Consider the following 15,610-nt stretch of genomic DNA (forward strand, 5'->3'; position numbering starts at 1 on the left):
TACCACGATCTAAGATTGTAGTGCTTTTAATTTTTTTTTTTTTATAACGCGATATGAAATCACGATGCTGTTAAATTTTTTTTATATAAAAAATGACAACAGTGTAATTTATTTTTAAGAAATTCAAAACCGTTACAATGGTCGTTCCAAATGATGGCAGGAAAAATGATGGGAAATGGTATTTGTAACGAACAAATTATATTTAGCCGTTACAAATTAATATTTTTAAAATCAAAATTAAAAAAAATATAGTGGGAATTCTAAATTCGATTGGCCGTTAATGTAATTTTAGAAAAATAGGAATTTTATGAAATTTACAAATAAATATCTTTTTATCAATAATTAACATTAAGTGTTTTTAATGTTAAAAGTTTTTTGACATTGTAGATATTTACTATTGGTGGTCCGCCACCATCTCACAGATCCCACAGGAGCACCAACTATTTTGGATCCAGAAGGTGAAGGTAAGTACAATAGCATTTAATTTTAATTGAAATTTATATTTTTTATCAAATAATTATATTTATTTTATCTGTCCATTTTGCAAATCACGTGTTGTTGGGACTGTGACGCCATTTATGATTAGGTGCAGATGATCGAGCGGTACATGAGAAGCATCAATCTGAACCTGCAGCTGATCCCTTGCACCCAATGGCGACGATGGCGATAACGACATGCGGTCGCTCGGGATAATAATTTAGATTAGAATTTCTTTTTGTATTTTGTAAAAATATAATTTTGTAATAATATTTTTATTTTGTAATTAAATTATTATTATTTTTGTTATATTAAGTATTTTTTATATAAATTTATTTAGTTAGTTTTATAAAAATAAATATTAAAATATATTAACTAAAATTAAATCAATAATAGTTTTGTAACTACATTTGTAATAGTTTTTTATAAATCGTTAGGGCGTTACAAAGACTGTGCCAAAAGCAGTTATCAATTTTGAAAAAAGCCGTTTCAAAAGCAGTGAAAAAAGTGGTTATAAAAGCAGTGGCAAAAGTCGTTATAATAACAATTAAATTCAAATTCAATATAGCCGTTACAATGCAGTACAAAAAATTTATTTTTTTTTCCATTTCACCAATGGCCGCTAGAGGCCGTTACAATGACAGTTATAAATTGTAATAGCTTTTTATAAAGCTGTTACAAATATTTTGTAACACCTCGTTTAGACGCAGTAGGCCTTTCCGTTACAAAGTCGTTACAAATAAAAAACTCATTACAAAAAAATAAAAAAGCCGTTCCAATAAAATATTTTTTTGGTGGTGACGTATAGGTATGATTGTGCTTCAATATAGGAGTGGTATTTGGAATACTGTTTGTACCGGTCATTAGTTATGGTATAAAGGTTGTTGTATCAATCTTTGTATTTCTTTTTTCAACTATTTCTGTAACAACCTTTGTAACTTCTTATGTGTATGCTGTTTTTATTTTTGGCACTGTATTTGTTATTGCTTTTTTACACTACTTTTGTAACGGTTTTTTGAACGGTCATTCTCAAAATTGATAACTATCTTTTACATGGTATTTGTAAAGGCCACGTGATTTATTGATAGTTATATGTATTCCTAAAGCCGTTAGAAAAGCAATGACAAAATTCTTTTTATAATAGTTAATTGTATTTAATCTATTTTAATATTTATTTTTGTAAAAATAAATTATTGAACTTTTTATTAAATGTGCAATATTATATAAAAAAAATATATAATATAATAAGAAAATAAAAATAATTTAATTACGAAAAAATAAAAATATTGTTTAAAAATTGTATCTATACAAATAAAAAAACCTAATCTAAATCAGAAAACCTAATCTAAATCAGCACCCCCTTACCGTGGGTTCTTTGTCGTCTCCATCAAGTACCGGGGGATCAGCTGGAGACTGGGGACTGGAGGATCAGGCCATGTGGGATCCATCTGTCGCATCCACTCCTCGAGCCTCGCAACCCGATCATCAAGGTCGGTGCGTGGCGGTTGTGGCAACGATGGCGATGTAGCAGTTGACCCGCTGGTGCCAAATAGTCTAGCAATAGTATGGTGGGCCTCGGGAGTCGAGATCGAGGACTCGACCCCTATTTCGGGCACCCGCTACTGACAGCCACAGCTGTTGCTCATTTGGAGCCACCGAGCTTTGAGAGGAAAATGGAGGGTCGGGATTATTGTTGTGTTAGCTCTGACGTTCCTCTATCATCTTCAGAAATACTCCTGTTTAGATTTAAAAAATAATAATTTTAAATTTCAAAATTAAATTAGTTTTTATACTTAGCACGACCCCCGCCGCCCTCGGCCTACTCTATTGGCCATCCTTCTTTTTGTGGCACTTCTCGAACACTCTATCTGTTTGACGGAGTACTCGAGTTATGCCTCCTATTCAAAAATTATTTAATGAAATGATTAGAAATTTTAAAAATTACATTAGATTAATAATATAGGTTAAAATACATACCATCTTACGCTTGTAGGCCCAAAGGAGGATGACCCCCCTTGGTAGACGGTAACAGCTGCATTTGGGTTGGCTACCCGATTGATTTTATTTTTCGTTGACTGTGCATGAAATTCTGGGCTCGCCCAATACTCCAAAAGTTGATGCCAGATCTCCTCTGCTAGCCACAGCGGTCGGGCCAATTGGTTATGGGCGTCGGCGAACCTCTTCTCCAAGAACTTACCCGTCGCGACTTGACGACTTTGAACAACGATTCGTCGTTGCAATCGCACCAATATGACAGCTGAAAATTCCATACAAATTAATTAAAAAAGTATAAGTATTAGACAAAATAAAAGTAGTACATAAAATTAAGTATCATTCGTACTTGTAAATTGTTAAACCAAAATAATTGGTGCTCCTGTGGGATCTGATGCAGATAATGTCTTTTGATCGTAGTGTGAAAATCTCGGTTGAATTTGAAAAAATTTGTACCAAAAGTCGTATATTTGAAACAACTCTCTGGTCGTTACAAAAAGATCATTGCAAATTCCACATTTTGTTTTTATAGTTACCGTATAAAAATTACTAGCTTAATATTCTAATATTCATAGTAAAATAACAAGTTTTATCCACCAAAAAGAGGGATCCCCTAGACAAAAACTTAGAATTATTGAGGGTTTTTGGTCGATTATATTATAAAAAGAGATGAAGAATTTTGCTTGTAAATAATGCGTAAATACTCTCGTACATAATAACACTTTAGTCACAAGAATAAATGAAATAAACATTAATAATTTGGATTATTGATTTTTAATTACAAAAATTGTATATAAAAATATTATAATATATGATTCGGAATACATTTAAAGTGACAACGTAATATAATGACAATAATTATTTATTGCAATCAAATTGTTACTATATATGAGTTAATAACTATCTTTAAAGATAATTTTATACAACTAGTTCTTATCAATAATAATTTTTATAAAATAATAATTATTATCAAAATATAAAATTCATAATTATGATAAAATAATTTATTTTGTGCTACTCCAAATCTCGAATTTCTAACAATCGGAGTTTTGTCTTTTTGTGCTAAACCAATCGATCAAATGCATGTGAGCTTAATTAATGATTTGGTAATTATAAGGTAATCCAAATATTAAATATGTCCATTATTGTCTATTGCTTTTGTTACATCGTGCCAGGCAATTACTATTATTTTTTTTTTCTTTTAAATGTCTATTTTGTTTGAAGATTTTATGATATCATGTGGCCAATGGCCAGGTAAATACTCTCATACATAATAGCATGTTAGTTGAGTCAACTGTAACGTGTTTTTATGTGATATCGTCTGCAATTATGAGTGTAATGTGTACAATGTTTTTTTCATACTGATCATGCATTGTAAAAGTCAACTAAAATAATTAAATTAAGAAGTACATATGATGTTGGCATGTATAAGAATTTCAAAGATATTATGAATAAGTCAAGAAGTCACTAGCTGGTTTAAATTATTTATTATATAGTTTCAGAACTACTAAAAACAAAAATTATTTAATATTATTGTTCTTTTAACACATCTATGTCACATACAAATCATCTACTTTTATAAATGGGTGCACGAAAATCAAATTCGAATCTGAACCTTAATTATGTTTTGCTTAATTTTGATAATGTGTCAAACAACCCCATTATTTAATCATTTAAATTAATAGAAAGAAAAATAATTTATATTAATATCTTATGAAAGATGTTTTAAATAATTTAAACCAAATTAATGATCAAGAACAATATACAATAAAACCTCTATAAATTAATACTCTATAAATTAATAAACTCTCTAAAATAATAAAATCCTTCGGTCCCGACTTGGGCCTTTGTAAAAAATCATCAAATTCGATAAGATAATAAAATAATAATTTTTCAGAAAATTTCTTTATAAATATTAGGTCCCATTAAAACTCTAAATTAATAATTCATAAATATTACAATTATAAATATTATGATAATTTACTAAAATATGAAATCTGTAATGCTTTACGCATTTGATCATTCATGGATGATTTTGCGATGCCTTTTAGATGAGAATACATGGTTGGATGTTATGAATTATTTTATTATCATATTGAGATTTATGTAGTATATGTTTCATTCATCATGCATGAATATATTTAATTGGTTATAATAGTTATTTAAGTGCAACAAATTAATGTAAATATGTATATTTAAGTAATTCCAATAAATTGATACATGTGTCTGTGAATATAATAGTTAATTGTTGCATGAATATAATCAATGAAACATATATGAATTTATTTATTTTCAATACATATGTACTAAATTTGCTGAATTTAAAAAGTCTCTCTTTTAATTAATAAAATATTAATTTATCGATAAATTAATATCTCTCTAAATTAATAAAATTTCATGGTCCCAAAGTTATTAATTTATAGAGGTTTTACTGTAAATGTTATTTATTTTAGATCAAATTAACATAGTTTGAGATCATATATATGTTTCAACTTTCTTAATTTCTTCGTAACAAATGACTTGTACACCTTGTTTCAACTTTTTTAATTTCTTCAAAAATTAAATTTTTTTTGGATAAATTCAATATTAGGAACGGTTTTCACAAACAGTTACAGTTACCGTCCCAACTAGGAACATTTATTTGATAATCGTTCCTAAATTTTTATAACACTGATTGTAAGGACGGATTTCTATCATTTCCAAAATCATTCCAAATTCTGTAACAAATAAGTTCTGTGTTTTGAAAATCGTTTCAAAGACCAAAAAGAAAACAAAAACAAAAAAAAATTCATTCCAAATCCCGCATTTTTTTATAGTGTCTTTTAAACGGCATCGGCCGCTACAACTCCACAAAATTAATATTATGTCTCCAACTTTACGTCAGTATAATTCATCTATTACAAATTTATACAAAAAATCGTGTATTGGAATGGCTCTATGGCCGTTGCGAAAAAACTATTACAAATTTCGTACTTTTTTTTTTGTAATGATCGTATAAAAATTACTAAATCAATATTCGAACATTCATAATAAAATAACAATTAACATCCACCAAAATAACTTAGAATTATTGAGGGTTTTTGTTCATATTATATTATTAAAAAAAAAAAGATAGAGAATTTTTCTTGTAAACAATCTGTAAATACTTTCTTACACAATATCACTTTAGTCACAAGAGTAAATGAAATAAATATTGAATGATAATAATTTTGATATTATTAATTTTTAATTACAAGAACTGTACATAAAAATATTATAATATATAATTAGGGATAAAATTAAAGTTACAATACAATATATTGACGATGATTATTTATTATCACTAGATTGTCATTATATATGATTTAATAAATGTCTTTAAAGATAATTTTATACCACTAGTTCTTACTAATAATAATTTTATTCATAATTATGACAAAATGAAATTTTTTGTCACTAAATAATTTTATTTAGTGGAAAAATGAATTAATATCCTCATTTGATTTTATTTTATCGTGGATGATGAGTTCTTTTTTTTGCAAATTGGAAGGTGTGGAAATGAAGTGGTGACATTTTTTTGTGCTACTCCAAATCTCGACTTTCTAACAATCGGAGTTTTGTCTTTTTGTGCTACAACAGTCGATCAAATGCATGTGGACTTAATTAATGATTCGGTAATACAAATATTTAAATATGTCCATAATTTTCTATTGCTTTTGTTTGAAGATTTTAATGATATCATGTGGCCAATGGACATATTATATTTTATGGTAGTGTTATATTAAGACAACGATCGACGACTTTGATTGTAAATAATGTGTAAATATTCTCACACTTAATAATATATTTCGAGTCAACTGCAACCTACTTTTATATGATATTGCTTATAATTATGAGTGTAATTTGTACATTTTTCCATACTAACTAAAATAAATTAAGAAGTATATTATGAATTAGCAAAGAAGGTACGGAAATTATTTAATATTACTGTTTTTAACATGTCTATCCCACGTCCTAAATTCTGTATGTGAAAAGTTTATTTTTATAAATGGGTGTACGAAAATCAAATTTGAATCTGGAACCTTAATTATGTTTTGTTTAATTTTGATCACGTGTCAAACAACCCCATTATTTAAGAATTTAAATTATTAAAAAGAAAAATAATTTATATTAATATCTTAATGAAAGATATTTCAAATAATTTAAACCAAATGTTATTTATTTTAGATCAACTTGACACCTGAAAACCCAAATTAATCCAGGCATTGACCTTCACTAAAATCATAAGCCAACTCCTATCTCATTAATTTTTATTCATTTGAAATCTTTACATTAAATTTTATATAATTTATTTTTATTCAATGCAATAATACATATATATATTTGAAAATTTTATACTTCACTCAATAGACTTTTCGACCTACAACTTTTAATCGCACATTTTTACGTCGATCAAACTAATTTGAGCGTCGAAAAGTCGTTGTCGGGAACACACCCAACGAGCTTCACATGCTTATTTCATTTTCAACGATCCAATACTCGATCTTGTTGGAGTTAGCAACTGGCCGAGAGACTTTTGAGATTGCTAAATTCGAGCTGAATTATATATATATATTTGAAAATTTTATATTTCTCTCAATAGGTTCGATCACTCTTGCATGTACAGGTTCTATATGTACACATCTTCAGACACCTCTATAAACAAGCCATGACAATATAGCTCTTTCCATTGTTGAGAGAGAGAGAGAGAGAGAGAATGGCTGACGCGGCGGTGCAATTCCTTCTGGACAACCTCCAGCAGCTACTGATCTACCACACCCATTTGATCGCCGACGCCAAAAACCAGGTGGAGAAGCTGGAAAGTAATCTCCGCGTCTTCAACGCTTTCCTCAAGGACTCCACCAAGAAGCGGCGGAAGGACGAGAGCCTGCGAGAGCTCGTCCGTCAGATACGCGACGTGGTTTACGAGGCGGAGGACATCATCGACGCCTTCGTGACCCAGGCCGCCGAGAGCAAGGCCAAGAATTACTTCCTCAGAGCTTTCGAGACGCCGGTGAAGCTCCACAGCATCGCCACACAAATCGAGAAGGTTAGCGCAACGGTTAAAGAGATATATGGCGACAAATCCAGGATTGACTTCGCCGCCCTCAATGTCGGAGATGGAGGGCCTGAGAAATCTGAGGTAACCCTTTTTCCCTTCCGACTGTTAAATTTGAGAACACTGAACTGAATTGGAGTTGACTTTATTGGAAAAATCATAATTTCAATTGTTTAATTTAGACAAGTTGATATTTTTAGTTCCGTAAGAAATGTTTTTTATAATTTAGTTATGTGATTTTAAAATTTTTATTAATTTAGTCCTTTTATTAGATTAATTTCATCAAAAAATTACATATGATTAAATATGATTCAGTTAAATTGTAATTTTAGTCCTAAAGTTTTATAATTTCAGTCATTTTCTTTGTTAATTTGATCAAAAAATTACATATGACATGCACATGCCCTTATTAAATTGTAATTCTATAAATCTTATAAGCTAATTTACTAAATTGTTAAAAATCCTATAAGTAATATGCAATTTTTTCTGATCAAAATAGCCATAAAAGAATTAAAATTGTTAAACATTTAAAATTACCAAACCAATTGAAAATTTTGATTTTCATATAGAACCCAAAATGCAGTCCTCATAAGTTATAGAACTAAAATTGCATTCCCAACATTAGATTATGTATAACCCTCCGATAAAGAAAGAAGGAATATTACTCAAGAAAAATCAAATGAAAATATTAATATTAGCATTACACATATAATAAATATTAATTAATTATAATTGTGAAATTATGATTATATAACTATTATCAACAGTTATTTTTACAAGCGAGATTAAAATATTAACAACATATAAAAATTATGCCAAGTGTTTTCGCCATAGGTAAAAGTATGGAGAATATTGATTAATTGTGATCAAAATTTAATTTTTTGTATTGATTTTGTTTGACGTAGTAGATATTATTGATTCATAACAATTAAGCCGTAGTAATTTATAATGTAAGGAATAATCTATTTTTTCTGATGATATTAAGTGATAAGAATTTTAATTTTATTATTATTATAATAAATTTTTATAGTTTTAATATTAATAATGATTGTGTAAAATTATCACTATAATAATTAATAATACAATATTGTGCATAAAATTGTCGGTGCTTATATATATTTCAGTACTAAGTTGTCATTATAATATATTAATATGTATAAATTAATTTTTCACGTATTAAATTTCTCGTAATATGTTTAATTATGCACCATAATTTTAAGTATGATTATAAAATAATCAAGTTGTTAATGAAAAATGTAAGCTAATAAATAAAAGGGTAAATTAGAACTACCTTCTCTTGATATAATTACGAATACTCTTTTATTATTTGAAAAATTATAAATACCTTTCTCAAATTAAAAATAATTGTGTAGCCCCTAAATTGTGAAGTGAATATTATTATTTTACCCCTATTGATTTATTCTAAAAAATAAAAAAATATAAAAGAAATTGATCAAGGTGGATAAAATAAATAATTTGGAGAAAATATTAATTCATAAAAATATTTTAGAAAATAATAAAAATATATATAAAAAACTATAACTTAAAATTCAAAATGGGCTCGTTGCTAGACTGACATTAAAATCAGAGGGGGTATTTATAATTTTTCAAACAATGAGATGGTATTTGTAATTATGTCAAACTTCAGAAAATGTGGTTATAATTTATCCTAGATAAAACTAACACTTATAAAATTCTTTTTCTGAATTATAATGTAATTGTTGGTAATATTTTCATATTGTGCTTCATTGACAAAGAAATAGTTTCCTAAAAAGGTATGTGACTAATTAAGGCAGTGTTAATTGGCAAAACTTTTGGTTTTATAAAAGTGATTCTTGTATAAAAGGTGAAACTTGTAATAAAATAAAAAATTGATATTGTTTGGAAAAAAGTGAAAACTAGATAAAATCAGATAATTTAGAAAATAAAGTAAAAAAATTTTAAAACATTAAATACGTCAAATTATAAATTTTATTAGTGTTAAACTTGTATTTAGATTATTATAATAAGGATAAATTAATCCAAAAAGAAGTTAAATTTTATTCACAAAAAAAGTCAAATCAGCTAGAACCACCCTTTAGATACTTTTAGCTTTTGAATTTAAAAGTGATTTTAGGGAGCGTTTGCGAAAATTTTTATTTTTAAATAAGTGATTTTTATAAAAAAAGGTTGAAAATTGTAGCAGAATACAAAATGAGTAGTAAAAAAATATAAAATAGATAAAAGCTAATTACATTGAGTAGTGTTTGGAAAACAATACTTCTAAAATAAGCTTGATTGATTAAAAACTGATTTGTCCCTACATTTTAGGATAAAACTATTTGAAAACTCTAATATCAACTTCAGATATACAATTTTGAATAAATTTAAAAGGGTAAATTTTAAATCAAAATTATTATAATGAGATAAAACAGTTTAAAAGAAGTTGAATTTATTTATAAAAATTAAAGCCAAAGCAGCTAGAAGCACCCCTCAAAGTGCTTCTAGCATTTTGTTTAAAAGTACTTTTTTTAGCAATTTTATGAACAAAAAGTTGACAACCCAAACACTTCAAAAGCATGTTTTTTAGAGACATAAGCTAAAAATACTTCTCAGAAGCTCTTGCAAACACTTCCTTTATAGAAATTCTATAAGTAAAAGTTGACATCCCTTCTATTGGATTGTCTTTCCACTTCGATTAATCACATAGTCACAAACCTAAACAAACAATAAAAGCGAAATGAAAAAATAGGAAAGAAAAAAGAAATAAAGACTCCTTTTTGCTTTGGGAATGAAAGTATGCCCCCAACACCCTTTACTAGTTCATAAAAAGTGATGGGTGTCGAATCCACCAAAAATAATTCCTACGAACACTTTTGTAGATGTGTGTGTAGGGTCGAATCCATAGAGATTGGTTTTAAATTAATTCCTTCAAAAATGAAAATAATTAGGGGGAGTTTTGATTGTGAAGAAGAATAAAACTAAAAAGCTAATAAAATTAGAAGAGATAAATATAAGAGAAGAGTATTCCAGTTAAAGACAGGATCACGATTGATCATAGATACAAAGATAACAATTATTCATGATAGATAAATTGGTTATGACCATTGGTACGACCTAACGACCTCACATTTCTTTACCTTGTGGATAGTCAAGGAACGTTCGTTGACTAAATCCCTAATCAGTAAACAAACCTTGGGAACGTTCTCAAGATTTAATTTACCGACAGCATTAAGAACTAGAAAGGCCCAATTCTAACTAATAAATTCCTACAAGAATTTATTTAAGTTAGATTGTGCATTCCTCACAACATAATCGAAAACTTCTACATAATCAATTATGTTGTGTTACCACTAATTATCGAACTAAACAAACAATTACGAATTTGGAAGTTCAATTGGTTAGGCAAATATTCTTGACAATAAATAAGATTATTTGTAATAAAAAGCACAGAGAACAACACAACTACCAATATGAATAAAAGTAGACAGCATAAATTAGATCTCACAACTCGTTGGATTTAAGCATTCACCAAGTTTTCAACCAGAATGAGAGAGCTAGCTAGGCATGCTAATGGAAGAACGCATGAAAAGCAAAGTAAGAAAATATCATAAAAACGTAGAGAAATAAAGGAGTTCAAAAGTTGTTCCTTAAAGTGAATTACATCACCCATTTATAATAGCTAGATACCTAGTTCTACTAGGATTAGAAGTAGATTTCTAGTTGAACTAAAAGACTTATAGAGATAAAATTATAATTCTAGTTAAACTCTTCCTTCATCAGAGGTAGTCCAAGCAGCTCCGTATTCTTGCCAAAAATTGAGTTTGAGTCTTGTCCGGATTTCTATTTTGGTGCTTTTCTTCATATTCCATTTCATTTGTCCTAATATTACAAAATAATATTTAATTAAGAACATTTTAGTCACAAAATAGGTCAAAATATTATATAAAATAAGCACAAAATGCGATCCTATCAAAAAGAGAACCCAAACACCTAAAAAATACTTTTTACAAGCCTCAAATTTAAAAACACTTTTCTAAATCACAAATACTCAAAAAGAGCTATGAAGTTTCAGGGGGTAAAAAGAAAGTATTAATGGAACTAAAAGTTTATCAGTAATTATTATTATTATTATTATTATTATTTGTAGAGTACATATTTATTTAAAAGATCATTAAATCAAATCCTCCCCCACCCAAAAAAAAAAAAATACCAACTTGAGCTCGAGTCAGAAAATAGAATCGAGCTCAAGCTCGTCAAAAAGGTCGAACTCGACTCGTTTATATTCCTAATAGGTGTTGATATTAAAGGTTTAGAATTACTTTGATTTCTAATTTCTATCACTCTTGCCATTAAAATTATTCACACAGGCTCCCGTGGTAAGACAAGAGAACGTGGTGGGTTTTGAAGACGAAGCAGAAAAATTAATAGGTTATCTGACTGAAGAAACTCAGCAGCTTGATGTCGTCTCCATCATTGGTATGCCCGGTCTTGGCAAGACAACATTGGCGGGAAAAATATTTCGTGATCCAGCAATCCAGTATGAATTTCCCACTCGCATATGGGTTTACGTCTCTCAAGAATTCACAAGAAAAGATATATTTCTTGCAATTCTAAGAGAGTTCACTAGGCCCGATGAGGAGATGTATCAGAAAAATGATCAGGAGTTAGCCCGACTGGTTGCGTCTTATCTAGAGAGGGGTAAGTTCTTGATTGTCATGGATGATGTGTGGACAGCTGAGGATTGGGATAAACTCCAAATTGCTTTGCCCAAGAGCAATAAGATGGGTAAAGTCTTGATTACTAGCCGTCATGTTGAAGTTGGTCAGTATGCTAATAAAAATAGGCATCCCCACAAGCTGCGTTTCTTGACTGAGGAGGAGAGTTGGTTGCTGCTCCGGTTGGAGGTTTTCGGTAAGCCTGAGTGCCCTCCTGAGTTGGAAGTTCTGGGAAAACTAATTACAGAGCAGTGTGACCGATTGCCACTTGCAATTGTGGTCATAGGAGGCATTCTTCTCAAAAAATATTCAGCATCAGATGATATGACTGCAACAAAAAATGCATGGACAAAAGTATCTACAAGTGTGAGTACATATCTTAATGAGGACCCTGCGAGACGCATGGAAAATATTATAGCATTGAGTTATGATAAATTGCCTTATCACCTAAGAGCATGCTTTCTCTATTTGGGGATGTTCCCAGAAGACTATGAGATCCCAGTTTGGAAATTAATTCGCATGTGGATTGCCGAGGGATTCATACAAGAAAAATCTGGTATCAGCTTGGAAGAAACGGCAGAAAACTATTTAGAGGATCTGATCAATAGAAATTTGGTAAGAGTTGATTAGAGGAGACCTGATGGTAGAGTTAAAACATGCCGCATTCATGACATGCTTCGCGACTTTTGCAGAAATGAAGCTGGAAGCGAAAGGGAAAATTTTCTCCAAGAAATTAAAAGGTCTAGTAATGGATTTGAACCTTCAATCAGTCAAGTACAAAAGTTTCGTCGTCTTTGTATTCATTCCAACATCCTACACTTTTTCTCTTCGAAACCTTTTGGTCCTCGTGCCCGGTCCTTTGTTTGTTTCTGCAAGGAAGAAGTTGGCTTGCCATCAGAATACACTTCAGCCATCCCCACAGCTTTCAAATTGCTTAGAGTTCTAGAAGTCCAGCCCATCAAATTTACAAAAATTCCTAGTGACATATACCAGCTGATTCATTTGAGGTATCTCACCATATCCTTCAGTTTAGCAGTTCTTCCTCCAGCCTTCTCCAAGCTTTGGAACATGCAAACTCTTGTGGTTGAGACCACATCTCGTACCTTGGAAATCAAAGCTGATATTTGGAAGATGATTCAATTAAGGCATTTAAAAACAAATGCCAGCACTACTTTGCCGAAGGTGAAAAGTAGTAAAGAAGGTGAAAAGCTTCGCACACTTGGTACAATTTCACCACAAAGTTGCACAGATGAAGTGTTTGAAAGGGCTCGCAATTTGAAGAAATTGGGCATTCGTGGGCGACTAGCCTTGCTTATAGACGGCAAGAGTGGATCATTTGATAGTCTGGGGAAATTGGAAAATCTTGAAAAGTTAAAGCTACTGAATGATGTATTTCCTAGTCCACCTTCGGAAGGCCAATTGCGTGGTCTTCCTCCACCCTACAAATTCCCAAAGAAACTCAAGAGCCTGACTTTAGCTGATACTTTTCTTGACTGGAGTAATATGTCAATTCTAGGAGTGCTGGAGAATTTGGAGGTGCTGAAGCTGAAAGATAAATCATTCATGGGGAAGTGCTGGGAGGCAGCGGATGGAGGTTTTCGCCGCCTTGAAGTCTTGCACATTGGAAGAACTGATTTAGTTTTCTGGATAGCTTCAGCTCATCATTTCCCTCGACTTAGACGCCTTGAGCTGCAGAACTGTGAGGAACTGAAAGAAGTTCCAATTGGGTTGGCAGATATCGAAAACGTCCAAGTTTTGGACTTGTACCGTACAAAATTTGCATCTGCCTCTGCCAAGAAAATCGGAGAGGCAAAAAAGAAGCAAGAGCAAAACGGCAAGGCCGGTGGATTCAAGCTCTCCATTTTTCCCCTTGACGAATGATACTCACCCTCGGTTCTATCTCCACAGGTAAGTAAAACTTTCATGTAGTTATTCCTTGAGTCCCTTGTTGAATGCTAATTGTGTCCCATTTTGAGAAATATATCCTTACTTCCAGTATCAATATGATCAAGGACGTTTGGCATGTTAATAAGTTAAGGTATTCTTTATTATTAAGAGGAAAATACCATTTTTCATCTCGTAATTTAAGGTCTTTACACTTTTGATCGCATCAGCTACAAAATTTTCATTTTTGGTTCTATAACTATTTCAAAAAATTGGCACTTTCAGTCTCATGATATCTTTCTATTAGATATTTAACCGAATAGACCATGTAGCCGTCAAGTGCATGAAACAAACTCCCACACACTTGGACACTTTGTTTTGATAAGAACTAACGACTATTAAATATCTGTGCAGGCACATCACAGATCTTCGTGCTTGAATAATGCTGGGCGCAGTTCATTCTGTTCCTTTCGCAGAACTCCCTGAATATTGCACTTTAATTTTTTGAATGAATAATTATTTCGTGTGTTTCCCGCGACTTGTTTGTTACCTGATTAAACTTGTATGTTTTGAGACTATGAAATAAGCTGTTGTATTTTGACTATATACTCATTTCAAATTTAATAACATTCAGTGACTACTGTTGATTAATTAGAATTATCAACAAACTTGAAACTTATATATCTTTGGAGATCTCAGTAAAGACAATATGTGATCTCACTTCTGATCTCACTTAATCGGCTAACAGGACATCCTTTAGTGTCTGCAACAAATCACTTCACATTTTAAACATTCTTATTTGCTTTTATTTTTAATATTGCATATTGCAACTTTTATTCTATAGAGTATATATTTATGGCATATATATAGTCAACAAAATAATATATAATTGATGCTAATCAACTATTTACAAAAATATATATTTGATTTTCTTTGTTAATTGCAGTGACTATTTGGATTCATATTTATAATTTCTTGAATATATGTTTTTTTTTCTTATTTTGTAAATATAATATCACAACAATCTTATTTTTGTTGAACGATAATAATTTATTATTAAATAATTAAGCATCTTCTCTACTTCAGAAAAACCAAATAGCAGATAATATTCTTTAGAATTATTTATGAATAAAATATCATCATTCACTATTGTGGCTAAATAAATGTTAAATTAATGTAATATTCACTACAAAAGAATAATTTTATGAAACGGGCTTTTGGGTCGGATTTTAATTTGGAACAAATACACACGGTTTTTTTAAATGAGTTCGTAACGGGCAACTATCTGCTCCTTGTGGTTAGTGTTACAAAAACTTGCAACGGAATTCGTTACAATTTGGAACATACTTGGAATGGGTTTTTGCACTCGTTACAAATTCTATTCGATGTACAAATATTTGTGAAATTAAATTTGAGGGTGACGGAATTTGAGACAATTTTATGTTTATATGTTATTATTTTTTGTTACAATACCCATTACAAG

General features: G+C 30.2%; 1 pseudogene across 1 annotated transcript; it reads left to right on the plus strand.

The window, feature by feature from the left end:
- Positions 1-6,994: 6,994 nt before the first annotated feature.
- Positions 6,995-14,778, plus strand: LOC105157412 (putative late blight resistance protein homolog R1A-10; annotated as a pseudogene). Its single transcript, XR_016064720.1, has 3 exons — positions 6,995-7,630; positions 11,896-14,151; positions 14,542-14,778. The product of XR_016064720.1 is annotated as a putative late blight resistance protein homolog R1A-10 (transcript).
- The last annotated feature ends 832 nt before the right edge of the window (positions 14,779-15,610 follow it).

The sequence above is a fragment of the Sesamum indicum genome, linkage group LG3 (genome assembly GCF_026168435.1).
Source record: "Sesamum indicum cultivar Baizhima isolate 11 linkage group LG3, ASM2616843v1, whole genome shotgun sequence".
Classification (NCBI taxonomy): domain Eukaryota; kingdom Viridiplantae; phylum Streptophyta; class Magnoliopsida; order Lamiales; family Pedaliaceae; genus Sesamum; species Sesamum indicum.